The 17,840-nt window shown below is 44.5% G+C and overlaps 1 non-coding gene across 1 annotated transcript; it reads left to right on the top strand.

Moving 5' to 3' along the window:
• Positions 1-16,003: 16,003 nt before the first annotated feature.
• On the top strand, positions 16,004-16,075 carry TRNAC-ACA (transfer RNA cysteine (anticodon ACA)). Its single transcript has one exon. It is a non-coding gene; the product is annotated as a tRNA-Cys (tRNA).
• Positions 16,076-17,840: the final 1,765 nt, after the last annotated feature.

A 17,840-nucleotide genomic window follows, 5' to 3' on the forward strand; every position in this document is an offset into this window, starting at 1 on the left:
GGGTCTAATATTTAGGATATTCACTGTCACTATTTTCACATCGGCTTCCCAGGTGGCGCAGTGGTAAAGAATTCACCTGCCAGTGCAGGAGACACAAGAGACACTGTTTCGATCCCTGAGTTGGGAAGATTCCTTGGAGTAGGGACTGCAACCCCTCCAGTATTCTTGCCTGGAAAACTCCATGGACAAAGGAGGGAGCCTGGCAGGCTGCAGTCCATGGAGTTGCAGAGAGTAGGGCATGACTGGGCACATAGACATTTTCTAAACACTTTGAAATTTGGAATTTGATTCTTCTTGACTCAAGACTTGTTTGAAAGTTCTAAATTTTATAGGCAGAAAAATATTTTTTGCATCTTATTAATTTTTGGTTTTATTGCATTGTGATCAGAGAATGCTGTCTCACTATTCCTACCTTAGTTTTCTTTTCGAATTAATACATTGTCAATTTTGTACACTAATAGGACCACTTGAAAGGAATGTGCAATCATTGTTTTTAAGGATAAGTCGATGTGATTATATTTTAGACCTACCTCATTAATTATGTTTTTAGGTGTTTTATATTATTACTCTTTAATGTAAATGTCATGAACTTAGAGAGGTGAATTAAAGCCTCTGGCTACTCATTTGTCAGTCTTTGTCTCGTCTTCTATCTCCTGTTGAACAATTATGTATAAGCACATGGATATACATAATTGGGCTTTCATTATGAATTGTAGCGTTTGACATTATTAATTGCTCACCTTTGTAAATCACCTTTTTTTATGGCTAAGAATACCACTGAATCACAATTTATTTAGTTACATTGTATTGTCAGATATTGAGGTTTTCCTAATTTTTCTTTAGTGTGAAAGAATCCTATTAATTTGAAAAGTGCTAAATAGTATTGTTGTTTTGATTTGCATTTCTTGGCTAGCATTAAGATTTAATATTTTATCATCATTTGCACTTATCTATTAATGAATCATTAATGATTATAATAGATACAACATAGATGTTCAACAATAGGAAGCTAGATAAATAAACTTTCAGTATATTAATATAATGGAATGAAAGTAGTTACCATTTATCATGCTTTATACACATTATATCATCTTATCTCTATAACAGTCCTGTAAGGTCATTATTACCATTTTCAAGTGATTCTAAGATTAAATTTTTATATATCAACATACCTAAAATTAATTGCTTGTGTGTCATAGTTTAATTGGCAGTGTTTTTTTTTTTCTTTCTTTCTTAGTGGCAAAAAAGGTAATTCTTACAATTGATGGCATACTAGTTTCAGTGAAATATGTTATTTCCCCAGTTTCATAGATTATGGTACTGAATCTCAAAGATGTTAAGTAATTTGCTCAAGGTCAGCCAACTTTAAAATGCCTGGAAGCCTATAGATCAAAATGTTAAAATGGTTCTCTCTGGGTGTAAGGCTTATAATTAGTTTTTTTTTCTCTTTTGCTCTTCCATACTGTATGTTTTCTTCAATATATACATATAACTTTTATAATATGAAAAAGAAGAATTGCTCTTTTTAAAAAGGAAAAAATAAAGTTAGATTCCCCAATTCATGCTGTTCATCAAAATTAATCCCAGATAGATTAAATAATTATATATACATATAAATGAGAGAAGTCTAGTCATCCTAAGACTGTGGCATCTGTGTAGTTTTTTCAATTATCCCTAAAATGTTCCCTGAAAATCAACATAGCAGCAAAAGGGAAAAAAGTCTGTACTCAATCTCTTCAATAAAATTAGGTGATAGGGACTTCCCTGGAAACCTAGAGGTTAAGATTTCATGCTTCCAATGCGAGGGGCACAGGTTTGATCCCTGGTTAGGGAACTAAGATCCTGTATGCCACACAGCAGGGCACAAAGGAAGGAAGGATGGGAGGGAGGGAGAGGGAGGGGTGAACCAGCTGAGTGCTAGAGATTCTCCATGAACGCCAGTGTACGAGCAGATGTGGCCCAACCACTGAGAGTAATAGGAAGTACATGAGAGCTGGGGATCAGGAGCACCAGGGACTAAAAGTGGACCACTGATGGCGCAGAACCCCAAAGATCTCTAAAATATTTGCATACCCAAAAGGAGAATAATCCATCCTGAGTAGATGAACATGCCATCCTCTGAGCAAGGCGGTCTGAGAGTCACTGAATAATCTGGGATGTGTCTTCCCAAAATGCAAGCTATAGGTGAGGACAGAAAAGATGATACAGAAAGGTGAATTCTATGATGGGTCTAAGTTCTCAAGGATGTAATAAATATCCAGAAAAAACACACCCCAAGGTGTTAAAGGCAGAAAGAAAATCGCTAGACACCAAAAACGAATTGAACAAAGAACGAACAGTAAGAGGAAGTAAGAGCAAGGGTTCAAGTAAAAGGAAGGAAGCAGCCGGGATGAAGCAAACTCTGCAGGACTGCAACAGCAAAATGTGAAGTCTGAAGCAGTACTGTTTAATAGGAATATGACGTGAGCCACCAACGCAAGCCACTTTTGTGATTTTATATATTCTAGGGGTGGTGGTGTAATTGCTAAGTCATGTCCGGCTCTTGTGATCCCATGGACTGCAGCCTACCAGTCTCCTCTGTCCATGGGATTTCCCAGGCAAGAATACTAGAGTGAGTTGTCATTTCCTTCTCCAGGGGATCTTCCCAAACCAGGGATCAAACCTGTATCTCCTGCATTGCAGACAGATTCTTTACCAACTGAGCCACGAGGGAAGCCTATATATTCTAGTATCCATATTCAAAAGTAAATGAAATTAATTTTAACCATGTATTTTATTTAATCCAATATTCTCAAAATATTATTTTAACATGTAATCAACACAAAAATTATTAATGTGTTATTTTGGTTTTTTTTCATACTAAGTCTTTTTTCATACCAAGCTGTATTTTACATCTCAAATTGGACTTAGACTCATTTCAAGAGTGGTTACCACATTTGACAGTGAGAGTCTGAAGATTAGAGAACAAGGCCCATAGAACAGTAAGAAACCCAGGAAAAAATTCAGGCTAACTTCTGAGAATCAGAGGCTTCCTTGATAGTTTAGTTGGTAAAGAATCCACCTGCAATGCAGGAGACTCTGGTTTGGTTCCTGGGTTGGGAAGATTTGCTGGAAAAGGGATAGGCTACCCAGTCCGGTATTCTTGGGCTTCCCTACTGGCTCAGCTGGTAAAGAATCCACGTGCAATGCGGGAAACCTGGGTTGAGAGGATCCCCTGGGGAAGGGAAAGGCTGCCCACTCTAGTATTCCGGCCTGGAGAATTTCATAGACTGTATAGTCCATGAGGTTGCAAAGAGGCGTGTAAGGTAAGGGAGTTAGAGAAGGTGAGGTTCAGAACAAGAAGGAGACCGGCACTTTACAGGAACAGATCACCTTTAATGAGGTGAGAAGGGGCAGCAGTCAGCTTAGTGAGCTGTTGCGCTTACCCAAGAAAAGAGTAAGTATATATAGGCATGTATGTGGAAAGCTACTGTCGTAAGGGGGCCTGTTATTCTCCAGGGTTGTAGGGGGTAGTTATCTCTTAAATGCCTGGGGCAAGAAACTTTGGAGATCGGCCAGAGACACAGGACCGGCTGGGAGCTGGGTGTAATGAACCTAATATTCAATTTTTCCTTCAGGTGAGAGAGTTCTTTGTTTTGCATAGAATGGTGGGGAGGACCTGGAGGGAAGTTTTAACTCCAGACTACTTTGAGCCATGTAACTTTCCTTCAGTGGGACAGGACTGAGCAACTTTCACTTCACTTCACTTCTGAGAATAAAAAAAAAAGTTACACTATCATTTGAGTTAGACTACCATTTGAGTTTTTAACAGTAACAACAAAAAAAAGTAGAGAAAGACACCTGGCCCATTTCTGCCACTTCGATAGCAACCTTCTTTTAAAACCTAGGAAAAAAATCCACCTTTTAAATCGAAGAAACAGAAGAAAAATAAAACTCCACAGAAAGGTTTTTGCAAGGGAAAAAAATAGAAATGGAAACAAACTGACTTCTAGTCTGGCAGACAAAGAGAACATATGTGGACACTGAGCTAAATGGGTTGAACGCAATTAAGAAAATGTGAGAAGCTTTAAGAGAACAGCACACATGAGAAATAGAAGCACTCAGAAATGAGATGGCTGGACAACAGGAGGATTTTAAACAATCTGAGAAACTCAGAAAATAAAGGGGGGGCTGGAAATCAGATGAAGTTAAATTAGAAGGAACACAAGGGTAGTAAAAGATACAAAATAGAAGTGAAGAAAATAAAACAGAAATAAAAGAGAGAAAAAGGATTTGAGAGAAAGTGACGAATGCAGAAGGCAAACGAGATCCAACAAACGCATAATTGAAGCCCCTAAAAGTAAAACAGAAGCAGAATAAGTGTTTTAAAACGGAATTAAAACGTTTTCAAAATATAAGAGATTGAATCTAAATATTGAAAGGGCAGACTCGGTCCTATGAGAATTAGTCTAGAATGGTCGATACCAACACTTAGCTTAGTGATACTGTTGTTCCTTAAAGTAAAAATCTTTTAGGTATTCAAGTTAAAAGCCCAAGTTACTCTTTTAAGTCCTTGAATGGCTTCCTATGGCCAACAAATAGATTTTGTGGCACACGGGATCTTAAGTTTCCTGACCAGCACTCGAACCCATGTCCCCTGCATTGAAAGGTGGATTCTTCACCGCTGGACCACCGGGGAAGTCCCCAAAGTTACTTTTAAGGAAAAGAAAATCTATATGGCATCAAGATTCTAGACAGTAACATTTTATGTTTTAAAAATGTATCAACATTTTAAAGATAGTTCAGTTCAGTTCAGTTGCTCAGTCGTGTCCAACTCTTTGCGACCCCATGAATTGCAGTGTGCCAGGCCTCCCTGTCCGTCTCCATCTCCCGGAGTTCACTCAAACTCACATCCATCGAGTTGGTGATGCCATTCAGCCATCTCATCCTCTGTCGTCCCCTTCTCCTCCTGCCCCCAATCCCTCCCAGCATCAGAGTCTTTTCCAGTGAATCAACTCTTCGCATGAGGTGGCCAAAGTACTGGAGTTTCAGCTTCAGCATCAGTCCTTCCAATGAACACCCAGGGCTGATCTCCTTTAGGATGGACTGGTTGGATCTCCTTGCGGTCCAAGGGAATCTCAAGATATTTAAGGGAGGGGAAATGGCCAAAGACTTTAGATTAGGGCAAATTCTCCTTCAAATACAAAGAATAGCAATCAAATAGTTATAAATGTGCAAGACCCCGTGGATTGCAGGTCTACTAAGACTGTGTGCTCATGGACATCACGAGGAGCAGTGGCAGATGGACATGCTGGGCAAGTCTCCTTCACTCATGCACAGGCTCAAGTCCCATCAGACCTGACTTACAAAACGCAGATTCAAAGAGAAAATCATTAAGAATCTTAGGAGAGCAAAAACAGAGCATTAAGCCAAACGCGGTCCCCTTTGCAGTGCAGGACCCTGTGTGATCGCACAGGCTATACAAGCACATGAAACCATCTCTGGGTGATGCCCAGCATCTGGTAAACCATCTACCTTATCTCCCTCCTCTGCTCTCTCTGCAATACCCCACTCTCAATAAAACACAGAATTAACGACGCCCACCTCTTTCTTAACACCACCCCTTGCCCCTCCCATCACTCTCCCATGATAAGACGGATTACCTCGGCCAGCCCACCTTTCTCCTCTCTCATCTCTTTCTCTCCTGCTCCACACCCTTACCCCAGGCCCTGGGCAACCCAAACCCGAGCATCACATGTCCCCAAACAAAACCCCTCCGCACTCACCTCCTCCTAGTCTCCCTTCTCAGGGGTCAGCACTCCTGTCTGCTCGGCTGTAGAAATCTGGGGTCATTCTTGTCTCTTCTCCCTCAAGGCCCACATTTAGTTTGCTCTATCTTTCATGAATCACCTCTTGAACCTTTTCTTGTCAGTATCCTTGACATTCCTGTTCATTTGCTGTTCCGTTCCATGTACTTTGCAGTCTTCCACCCTGGGAGCAACCTGTCTTCTTCCTGCTTGTTGCTTAGTCGCTAAGTTGTGTCCAACATTTTTGCAACCCTGCGGACTGTAGCCTGCCAGGCCCCTCTGTCCATGGGATTTCCCAGGCAAGAATATACTGGGGTAGGTTGCCGTTTCCCACTCCAGGGGATCTCCCCAGCCCAGGAGATCGAATCTGTGCCTCCTGCATTGGCAGGTGGATTCTTTACTGCTGAGCCACCAGGGAAGCTCACCTTCCTGCAAACACCCAACAAAAAAGCCTTCCGGGGGAGAATGCGACAACTGCAAGGATGGCGCCTCTGGAAGATCAACATCTCCTGTACACCTCCAGGCCCACAGTTTCTCTCTTCTGTCTTTCTCAGAGGAATTAGGAAAGTGTCCTCTGTCTAGGATTACGATCTCACTGGAACCATTAAAGGAAGGCTAAAATGTCCACTTGCTGTATGCAGGCATGTTCTATGGTGGCCTTTACATGAGTTAGTACTCACGTAAATATTACCACTGTAGAAATGAAAAAAGTGAAGCATGGGGCTTCCCTGGCGGTACAGTGGGTAAAAATCCATCTGCTGATGCAGGGGACACAGGCTTGATCCCTGGTCTGGGAAGATTCCACATGCCATGGAGCAACTAAGCCCGTGCACCCCCACTACTGAGCCTGAGCTCTAAAGCCTGTGAGCCACAGTACTGAAGCCCATGCACCCAGGGCCTGAGCTATACAACAGAGAAGCCAGCGCAGTGAGAAGCCCGCCCGCTGCACCGCAGAGGAGCCCCTACTTGCCGCAACTACAGGGAGCCTGTGCGCAGCCACGAGGATCCAGCGCAACCAAAAGTTAATTAATTACTTTATTATTTTTAAAAGTGAGGCACTGAGAGGTTAAGTGATTTTCTCAAGGTCAAACAGCCAGTGAAGTGAAGGAGGGATTCAAACCCAGGTAGACAGGCTCCAGGGCCCCTGAATTTTAGCCACTATAACACAGTCCTGAAAGGACTGAAGACGTGCTCAGAAGTAAATGATAACAGAAGCAGGGCTTGTTAAAACCATGGACACAATAAGTACAATAGTGGGAAATTTATGGCAGCAAATAAATACGTTTAATTATCAAGAAATAAGAAAACGAATAAGAACAAACCGGCACAAATCAAAAAAGGGAAAAACAGTAGAGATACTAATCAATGAAATAGTTAAGAAAAAAGAGAGGGCTAACAAAACCAAAATGTTCTAGAAAAAAATAATTAAAAGAGAGAGAAGTTAGTAATAATAAAAGAGTATTATGAAGAGCTAGATGCTAACAAATACTTAGGTATATAGGAAAACTACTTAGCTATATAGGAAAACATGAAGTGCCAAAATTTGTTCAAAAGGAAACAAGCCTGAAGAGATATATTAAACTCGAACAAATAAACATTAAGCAAATTGAACGGGCAGTCAGATATCTTCTCTCTCTACCCTTCCACCCAACAAAAAGCCTGGGTCCAGATGATTTTAAATGCATGCACATAAGAATTTTCCTAAACGTCTAAGAAACTATCTTCTATTTTATTCAAGTTGCTCCAGAAGACAGAAAAAGAGAGAACTTGGCCCAGCTGATTTTTTGGGGAGTAATACAATGCTACTTCCAAAATCAGATAGGAAAAAAGCAAAAAGAAAAATCACAGGCCTATTTCACTTATAGGCAGATCAAAAGTCCAAAACAAATTACTTGCTAACTGAATCCAGCAATGTATTAAAAGTAATAATCATATTCAAGGAATACTAGGACAGTTCAGCATCAGAAAAAGTTACCATTTAATTCAACATTAATAGAGGGAGAAAAACAATATATGATAATCTCAAATAATACAGAAAAGGCATTTGATAACTTACAGGGCTCTTTTATGATTTGAAAAACAACTCCTATAAAACCTGGAGTAGAAGACTTTCCTGGTAGTCCAGTAAAGAATGTGTCTGACAAAGCAGAGGCCATGGGTTCAATCCCTGCTTTGGGAAGATTTCACATGCCTTGGGGCAACTAAGACTTCCTGCCCCAGAATACACATGCTCTTCACAAGAGCAGCCACCACAATGAGAAGTCCAAGCACCACAACTGGAGAGCAGTCTTTGTTCACCACCACGAGGGAAAGCCTGCACACATCAGTCAAGACCCAGCAGCGAAAAATAGATAGCTTTTTTTAACTTAGAGCAGAAAAAATATCTACTTAATCTGATAAAGTTTATACATCCCTGAACAAGTAATATACACAACATAGTATATATCTTTATGTACTAGTTATTCAGTTCAGTTCAGTTCACTCGCTCAGTCGTGTCCGACTCTTTGCGACCCCATGAATTGCATGCAGCACGCCAGGCCTCCCTGTCCATCACCAATTCCCGGAGTTCACCCAAACTCATGTCCATCAAGTCGGTGATGCCATCCAGCCATCTCATCCTCTGTCGTCCCCTTCTCCTCCTGCCCCCAATCCCTCCCAGCATCAGGGTCTTTTCCAATGAGTCAACTCTTCACATGAGGTGGCCAAAGTACTAGAGTTTCAGCTTTAGCATCAGTCCTTCCAAAGAAATCCCAGGGCTGATCTCCTTCAGAATGGATTGGTTGTATCTCCTTGCAGTCCAAGGGACTCTCAAGAGTCTTCTCCAACACCACAGTTCAAGAGCATCAATTCTTCGGCACTCAGCTTTCTTTAAAGTCCAACTCTCACATCCATACATGACCACTGGAAAAACCATAGCCTTGACTAGACAGACCTTTGTTGGCAAAGTAATGTCTCTGCTTTTAATATGCTATCTAGGTTGGTCATAACTTTAGGAAGTCCCTATTAACTAAGATCATTTGGCATAGTATTCATATTAGGAATTCTAAATAATACTATAAGGCAGTAAGATTGTGAGGTTTGAAAGGGAAGCCATAAGACTGTCATTATTTGTAGATATGATTACCCATCTAGGGTACCAATAATTAACAGATCAGTTATTAGAATATGAAAGCTCAGTTAAGATTGCTCAGACCCAAGATTTACCCAGCCAAAATAAAAATCCCAGAATTTTCTACACCAGCAATTGCCAACTAGTAAAAATAATATAAAAAGTGAAAGACCAAAAAACATAATAAATGTAATATGTAATGAAATCATAAATATAAGAGGATGTAATTAAAATACATCACAATCTCAACAAAAATTATTTAGTATCTGAGAATTAATCTAAGAACCTATAAGAACTCTGTGACTTGAACTTTAAAACTTGAGTAATTGACCACCTGGATAGGATGACTTAACATTATAATCAAGTCAGCTTTCCCCAGATTAATTCATAAATTCACCACAATCCCAATCTTAATTAAAGTTACATATATATATGTGCTCAGTCATGTCTGACTCTTTGCAGCCGCATGGACAGTAACAGGCTCCTCTGTTCATGGAATTTTCCAGGCAAAAATACTGGAGTAGGTTGCCACCTCCTACTTTGTGGGATCTTCCTGACCCAGGGAGCAAACCCGAGTTTCTTGTGTCTCCTTCATTGGTAGGCAGATTCTTTACCACTAGCACCATCTGGGAAGCCCCATATATATATTAATATATGTATGTGTGTATATGTGTGTGTGTTTGCTTTAAAAACTTGGTAAATCTGCTCCAAAAATTACATGCAGTAACGGAAGGTACATGAAGAACTAAGTCAACTTTAAAAAGAGGGGGGAGGAATAAGGAGGTACACCTTCCTAAGAGATAGTAAAGTGAAAGTGTTCGTCGCTCAGTCATGTTCGACTCTTTGCAACCCCATGGACTGTAGCCCACCAGGCTCCTCTGTCCATGGAATTCTCCAGGCAAGAAGACTGAAGTGGGTATTCCCTTCTCCAGGGGATCTTCATGACCCAGGGATCAAACCCAGGTCTCCTGCAGGCAGATTCTTCACTGTCTGAGCTACCAGGGAATAAGATCAGGGATAAAGTCACTGTAATAATAATAATAATAATAAATCTGTAGTGTTGGCACAAGAACAGATAAATAAATCAACAGAAATAAGTGGAGACCTCAAAGACCCACCTCTGTTTATATAGGAACTTAACAGGGTGAAAAGAGGTGACTCTGCACACCAATGGGAAAAGGATGGATTGTTTTGCACATAGAGTAGTGAAAACGAACTCAATCTATTAAGAAAATCATAACTAGGTCCCTGTTCAGCCTCACATGCTAAGCAGCCTCTAGGTGAACTAAAGATCTCAGTGTGAAAGTTAAAAACCATAGGGTTAATAGAAACAAATGTGGGAGGATATCTTTGGGCTTATGGAAAGGTAAGGAAGCTTATTTTACAAAATTTTAAAAGCGCAAACCATATACTGCACAAATTTGCTGAATTTGATTACGTCAGAATTAAGAGATTGTGTTTAATAAAAAAAAAATAACGTAGACCAATTAAGAGTCAGACAATAGGACTGAGATTTTTTTTCAGAGTCTGAAACTGACAAGGGATTAACATCTAGAATCTACAAGGAACTCTATAAAGCAACAAGAAGAGGACATCAACTCCAATAGAAGAATGGGCAAATGATATGACAGGCAATTTACAGAAAAGGAAACCCCAAAAGCTAATAAGCACATGAAGCGATGCTCAAACTCATTAGTAGTCAAAGAAATGCAAATTAAAACAAGATAGCACTTTACACCTTTAGACTGGCAAAGGCTACAAAGCTGAGTAATACCAATTAATGGCAGAAATGAGGATCCCTCACACATGGCTGATGGGAGTGTAAATTGGTAAAGCCTTTCTGGAGAGAGATCCCAAACTACTTATGCAAATTAACACACACACACACACACACACACACACACGCACAAAGAAATTCTAACACATGTGCACAATGGGAAATCTACAAGGATATTTGCTGCAGGTTTTTGGAGGGAAAGAATAGTGATCTGGGTTGGCCCTCACTATTATTAAGAAGCAAAGTAGCAAATACACAGAAAACAACACAGTTAGATCCTAAAAACAGTGCCAATTGGAAAAATAAGAGAACAGTAATAAGATAGGATACCACTTACATTATAAATACACGCACACCCTATGGTATGCATGTATCCTCCCCAAACTTCCAGTGAGCCGGCCACTTTCTGCTTGTCTGTATCAGCATGATGTCATTGATGTAACAGATCAATGAGATGTTTTGTGCAATCAAGAAGAAGGCTGGAACTCCTTGGACTATTTGATGACAGAGGATGGGAGACTTAATATTACCCTGGGGCAAAACTATGAATAACTATGTTTGCTGTTATGTTTCAGATCCTCTTTTCGGATTGGAGTAGAAAAAAAGTTCACCAAATCAATGGCCGCACACCACGAACCTGAGGCTTTAATAATCTGCTCCAGTGACACCACCCTTGACATGACAGCTGCAATCAGGACCACAGTACTGACAGGCCGAATGAGAGTCTTCTGGTGCGGGGCGGGCGGGGGGTGGGGGCAGGCGGTGGGAAGAGGCTGCCTCAAAGAGAAGGGGCAGCTCCTCTGTTCAACCTGGTGGGAAAGAAGAGAGTACAGATCCTGTAACCAAGATGTTGGGTGACTGAGCGGAGCAGCTATGCATCTGATGGCTTCCCATTCCTTTTTGAAGAATTGCCATTTACATTTATCGTTATTGGAGGACAATTTTCTTGAAGATGCCATTTTTGAAGGCAATCTCATATTTCGTGTCATCCCAGTCAGTTGACCAATCCCCTGTTTTGACACACGGGCACCACCTGATACAGCTGGTGCTCAGCCCACATCCCTGGGAGGCCCACCGCTTTCGGCATCTCCTTCTCCTTGGGGTGCTGCATGAATGGGTTCTCCCTGCCCTGGGGTCTTGCTTCCATGAGCTTCTTGAGCACATCCCTGCCTATGAAACCCACTTCCATTCCACCCACCCATGACAAGCCCTTTGGCAGGGAGGCTGGCTTCTCTAGCAATTTCCCTCCAATGATGTGCATCCACAGGTAGATACCCACTCAGGATCTTAAGGACAAAAATGTTTATCCATAGAGTCACAAAAACGCCAGACCCATTTGAGCCCACAGTGCATCCAAATATACCAGCTGACATTCACACAGGCTTACTTATACACACTCACCTTACTCACCTACACGCTCATATACAGCATTTGCACCTATACACATGCCCACATGAACACACCGCCTACACACATGCTTAGACTTTCAGGCCCTGCCCTAGGAACCTCTATTCTGAGACACACTGGGACACATGTAACACTCAGTACATACGAGTGTGTGACATATACATACTATTCTGGTTGTCTACGGTTGCACAGCAAGACTACCCTGAACTTGGTGGCAAGAAACAATAACCATTTTAGTAAGCTCTCAAGAGACAGCTTGTTTCTGCTCCACTATGACCAAGACCTTAGCTGGGAAGAATCCCACGACTGGAAGCATCGTTGCTCTCGTCTCTGACACCTGGAACCACTTGAATGGCTGAGTGCTCATCAGGCATCTCTCTCTCTCTGAGGTCTCACAGCCTGTCCATGTGGCCTCTCTAGCATGGTGGCCTGGGAGTAGTTGGGGTTCTTATAGCAGCTCAGGACTCCAAGAGTGAATGCTCAAGGTGAACACCTTTTAGGACCTAGCCTTGGAAATCACAAAACATCACTTCCGTCCTCCTATTTAGTCAAAACAGTCACAAGTCCTCCCAGATTCATGGGAGGAGAATACAGACGCCCTCTCTCGATGGGAGAAATGTGAAATAATCTGCAACCATGTTTTAAAAGGCCACACATCTGCACACACACTTATACACACACGCATCCACGTCTTCCCAGGTGGTGCAGTGGTAAAGAACGTACCTGCCAATGCAGGAGATGCAAGAGATCCCTGGGTCAGGAAGATCCCCTGGAGGAGGAAATGGCAACTCACTCCAGTATTCTTGTCTGGAGAATCCCAGGGACAGAGGAGCCTGGTGGGCTACATACAGTCCATGAGCAGCAAAGAGTCAGACTCGACTGAGCGACTGAGCATACACATATATGTATACGCACACACAATACACATCTACACGTGAACACACACACTCGGGCTTTCTCCTCAGAAGCTCTATTCTGAGAGCAGACTTAGATAAACACATACATGTATACAGATACACATGGGATGCAGACACATTCACAAACATTCACCCACAGTCATCCCTGGCACACCAGTGCACACACACACAAGCTCACAGCCAGAAACTCTGTCCCAGAGATGCTCACTCCAACACCTGCAGCCATAGCTGCCTGCTCCCTGCCTCATTCCTGGCTGAGCTGGGGGCCAGGATGGGCCGGAATGGCTTGGCTGGTATGGCTTGGGCCCTCTCTCCTCACCACCCTTCCCTGGTGGCAGGGCCCTGGCAAGAAGGAAAACAAATAACCTTGTGGTGTTTAAATAAGCAAAGTTTTGTGCAAAGCAGAGGTTAATGTACTTTATTGTTCAATGTCATGTTTATAGTGGATTGGTGGAGGGAAAAATGTGATTAATTGCCCCGAAGCCCATGGATCTACAATTATTTGGTTGTTGTGAACAAATAAAGGACTACAGTATTCATCATATTCAAATGAGGCAGCAGAATAAATGATGGCGGGCCGGGTAGGAACAAAACCCAGGCGTGTTCCCGCACAATCGGAAGGCGACTGGCACCTTGTCAACCAGACGCAGGGTGGTGGCGGGAGCCGAACCCGTTTGTCTCTGTATCGCCAGCAAGGGCTAGGCTGACCCTGCAGGTGCCAGCGTTAATTCATGTCACACCTCGCGCCTCCATCCTTTCTGGGATGAAAACCAGGCGCCAATTTCATAATAAAGACTTGTTTCTGACGAGGCCCGGTTTGGGGCGGGGGCACCGCTCTTCATTAGGGCCCCTTTCCCAGGCGCACTCGTTACAGAACACAGGTACTGGCTAAATGTGTCCGATCATTCATCATGATTTTGCCCTCCACTTTGTCACAGCGTGGGGATTTAAGGAAGATAGATGGTACAAGATGTTGTCTCCTCCACAGACGCTTTCTGCTCTGGTAAGTGTGTCCGATGCAGAATTATTTTGCCACTTTATTATTTCCTAGTGAGTGTTTGTCAGAGCTTCGCCTCTTGGAAGGAGCGAGTTGTTTCCTGTCACTCAGGGATGTCGCGGGAGCCGTGATGCTTGGCTGGGCTCGCCAGCCAGCTGGAACCCGGGCAGGGTCCCCAGGCAGGGCTGCGGGGGGGCGGTCTGGGGAGTCTAGGCCACAGGGCGAATGTCAAATCCAACAGAAATGGGGGTGGGGGGCTGGCTCTGGGAGCAGGAGGGGCACAGGGTGTTTGGACACAGTGGGCTGGGGGAGTTAAGGGGGCATATTTCAGGACTTGGACTGGCCATAGGCCAGCTGGCTGCACAGGGAGCCGTTCAAACCCGTGTCCAAAGGGCTGGAAGAGCTTGGCCTTGAGCTGATCCAGCTGGAGAGAGTATGGGCAAGATTGGGGCCCTGTGGGGATGCTGATGGCCTTAAGGCAGCATGGCCAAATTCTCATGTCTGTTCCTGGCACCAGATGAGCTTCCTGCCCTGATCAGGACAGCCGAGGGGGCATGGGGTGACCAGCAGGGATACCAGGTAGGTGAAGATCACAAGAATCTGAAGATGGGGATGCCTTCAGCTTGAAGCACAAAGTCCAGCCCAAGAGCCCTGGAAACACTAGGACATCATTCCAGGCAGTGCTGGGCCTCCAGGTGGGGGCCCTGGAATCCAAAGGTAAAGCTAATGTTGGGGAGAAGGTGGGGTATCCAGGAGCCACCAGCCTGTCCCATGGTCCTTCCTCACTTGCGTTTGCTCTGCCGGGGTCTCTCCACTGGCCCCATCCTCCAGGGCTCCTGCTTCCCACTGCCACATCTGGCTGGACCAGTGACACTCAGCTGTCCCAGTCTTAGGCACACAGAAGAGAAATCTACTTTTGCTTTGCTCTCCCCCTCAGTGTGGGCTGGCTGGAGCCGTGAATCCAAAAGGAATATTCTTTGGAGGTTCAGGAGAAACTTACGGAAACCAGCTTAGGAGGAGCCCACGCAGAGGTGCCTGGGCACAGGGACCTAGGAAAGGGCACCCTGCCTTCCTCTGGCCCCAAGATGCCCCTGCTGGGGTCCGACTTGTCGATGCATCCTCCTCCATGTCTCTCCAGAGGCAGGGCATGTAGGATAAAGAGCACAGTTTGGGAATCACACAGGCCTAGGTTTAAGACAGGGACTAGGTGCAATGTGTTTGGGCCTCTGTTTGCCCATCTGTAAAATAGGGACACTGAAATGGCAGCCTCCTTGGAAGGAGGCTGTGTGGTGATTCCTGGCATATCACAGGCTTTCTGCCAACTCAGATATACCCTCCCTGCCTCCTCTCTCTGGTTTCTGGACACTGGAAGTCCCTCATTCACCCCTGACTTGAATCCCATGGGTCCAGGTGGCTCTCCCATGTGGCCTCTGTGGCTCCCTGGGCATCCTGACTAGCATTCAGACGGGTCTGCATAAGACAAAGCTGCCTTTCTGCCCAGGCACAACCCCGCCTTCCTTTTATGGAAAAGTCCAATAAGGAATCTTGACAGCTCGCAGCAGCTAACTCCCTGGGCCTCTCCCCAGCCGTCCTCCTGCTCAGCTCTAGCTGAGCCCTGGGACACAGGCCCTGTTCTTAGGAGTGGGCTGGCAGGAGAGAAGTGTGAGCAGGCATTCACTCCAGACACATGTCACTCTGCGGGTGCAGCTCCCAGGTCAGAAGTCCCCAGGTGATGGGTATTCACTTCCCGAGCCCCCGTTCCAGCTGGACCCATTGCTGGTGCTTTTCCCACAGCTGAGTCGGTGAAGCAAAACTGATTGAGAGGCACCGCTCTCCCACTCTGCAGCTGAGAAAACTGAGTCTGTGGACAGAAACAAGGCTCCCTAAATCTGGCTGGAGTCGGTCGTGGAGCAGGGAGGGATTTGAACTTTGAAGCTCCTGTTTTCACGCATCCCTTGTGGACCAGCTGATTGGCTCCTGATGGAGCAGCTGCAATTATTGACACCTACTTCCCCGGTGGCTCAGACGGTAAAGCGTCTGCCTACAATGTAGGAGACCCAGGTTCAATCCCTGGCTTGGGAAGATCCTCTGGAGAAGGAAATGTCAACCCACTCCAGTACTCTTGCCTGGAAAATCCCATGGACGACGAGCGTGGTAGGCTACAGTCCATGGGGTTGCAAAGAGTTGGACGCAACTGAGCGACTTCACTTCACTGTATCCAATCAGAATTCAGTCCCAGCTGGGCTTTTTTTGTTTCCTATTCCAGATGGTGACTGCAGCCATGAAATTAAAAGACGCTTGCACCTTGGAAGAAAAGTTATGACCAACCTAGATAGCATATTAAAAAGCAGAGACATTACTTTGCTAACAAATATCTGTCTAGTCAAGGCTATGGTTTTTCCAGTAGTCGTGTACGGATGTGAGTCTTGGACCATAAACAAAGCTGAGTGCTGAAGAACTGATGCTTTTGAACTGCGGTGTTGGAGAAGATTCTTGAGAGACCCTTGGACAGCAAGAAGATCCAACCAGTCCATCCTAAAGGAAATCAGTCCTGAATATTCATTGGAAGGACTGATGTTGAAACTCCAATACGCTGGCCACCTGATGCAAAGAACTGACTCATTTGAAAAGACCTCGATGCTGGGAAAGATTGACGGCAGGAGGAGAAGGGGACAACAGAGGATGTGATGCTTGGATAGCATCACCGACTCAATGGACTTGAGTTTGAGTAAACTCTGGGAGTTGGTGATAGACAGGGAGGCCTGGCATACTGCAGTCCATGGGGTCGCAAAGAGCTGGACACGACTGAGTGACTGAACTGAACTGATTCCACTCACTTCTGGAGGCCTCTCAAACTCCTCTTGGCTCCTCGATTCCTGCCAAGGTTTCTGGTTAGAAACCCTATATCTGCGATTCTGTGCAGTTTTATATTTAGGGTATACCCCCCTCCCTTTTTTAAAACTCAGGTTACTGGGATTTTCTTTAGGGCTTGTCTCCTATTCATTCATTTATCCACTCATTCGTTTGATCATTGAGCAACACTAAGGGCTTCCCAGGCAGGTGTTAATGGTAAAAAACACACCTGCCAATGCAGGAGATATCAGAGATGCAGATTCCTTCCCTGGGTTGGGAAGACCTTCTGGAGAAGGAAGCGGCAACCCACTCCAATATTCTTGCCTGGAGAATCCTATGGACAGAGGAGCCTGGCAGGGTAGTCCATAGGGTTGCAAAGAGTCGGACACAACTGGAGTGACTTAGCACACACAGACAGGGACAGTGAGATCAAATCAGCGTGTGGTGACAGCCAGTGAGAGGGGCTGGCAGGGCCCCAGCCTCTCTGGAGAGGCTGCAGAACCACCTGCAAGGTATCTAGTGAGGCAGTGGGTCTTAGAGGAACCAAGGCATCACCTGGTCCATGGAAGGGTGGGACGGGCACTGTTCACCACTCAGAGGCCCTCGGGCAGCAGAGCAGCAGCCAGGCCCTTCGCTCCATCCCCTAAGCGCTGCCCTGGGTTGGGTTGCATCCCTGCTCAGCAGGACTGTGGCCCCCACCTCCTCACAGCCTTCAAACTCTCTTCCTCCCTTTCTCTTTCTATTCTGCAGCCAGGGGGATTCTCCTTAAACACAGGCCTAATGATGTCACCTCTGCTTCGAAAATCTCAGTGGCTTCCCATTGCCCACCTACTTCAAAGCTAAACCTTAAACTTGGCATTCCAAGCTTTTCATGATCCAGCACAAACCTACCCAATGGCACCATCCGCAAGCTTGATCTTAGCCTATCACTTAAATTCTTCTTCTACTTGTATTTCTGCAGTTGTAAAATGGGAACAATAATAGTACCTACTAT

Source organism: Ovis aries, chromosome 3 (genome assembly GCF_016772045.2).
Source record: "Ovis aries strain OAR_USU_Benz2616 breed Rambouillet chromosome 3, ARS-UI_Ramb_v3.0, whole genome shotgun sequence".
Taxonomy (NCBI): domain Eukaryota; kingdom Metazoa; phylum Chordata; class Mammalia; order Artiodactyla; family Bovidae; genus Ovis; species Ovis aries.